A 220-nucleotide genomic window follows, 5' to 3' on the forward strand; every position below is an offset into this window, starting at 1 on the left:
ATAGTACCTATGAAAATATTTGAGCTAAAATACCTCTAATTTCAATATGCAAAATTCAATTTTCATCTGGGCTTATCAGGCACCATAAATTGTACTTTCTCAATAAAAATACTATAGACTACAGGGAAGAGCCAATTAAAAGTGTAAAAACTTCAAATTTGTTAATCATAATATGCAACATTAAAGATTTCAGATAATTTTAAAATTGATAAATTATTCA

Source organism: Pteropus vampyrus, unplaced genomic scaffold (assembly GCF_000151845.1).
Source record: "Pteropus vampyrus isolate Shadow unplaced genomic scaffold, Pvam_2.0 Scaffold67, whole genome shotgun sequence".
NCBI lineage: Eukaryota > Metazoa > Chordata > Mammalia > Chiroptera > Pteropodidae > Pteropus > Pteropus vampyrus.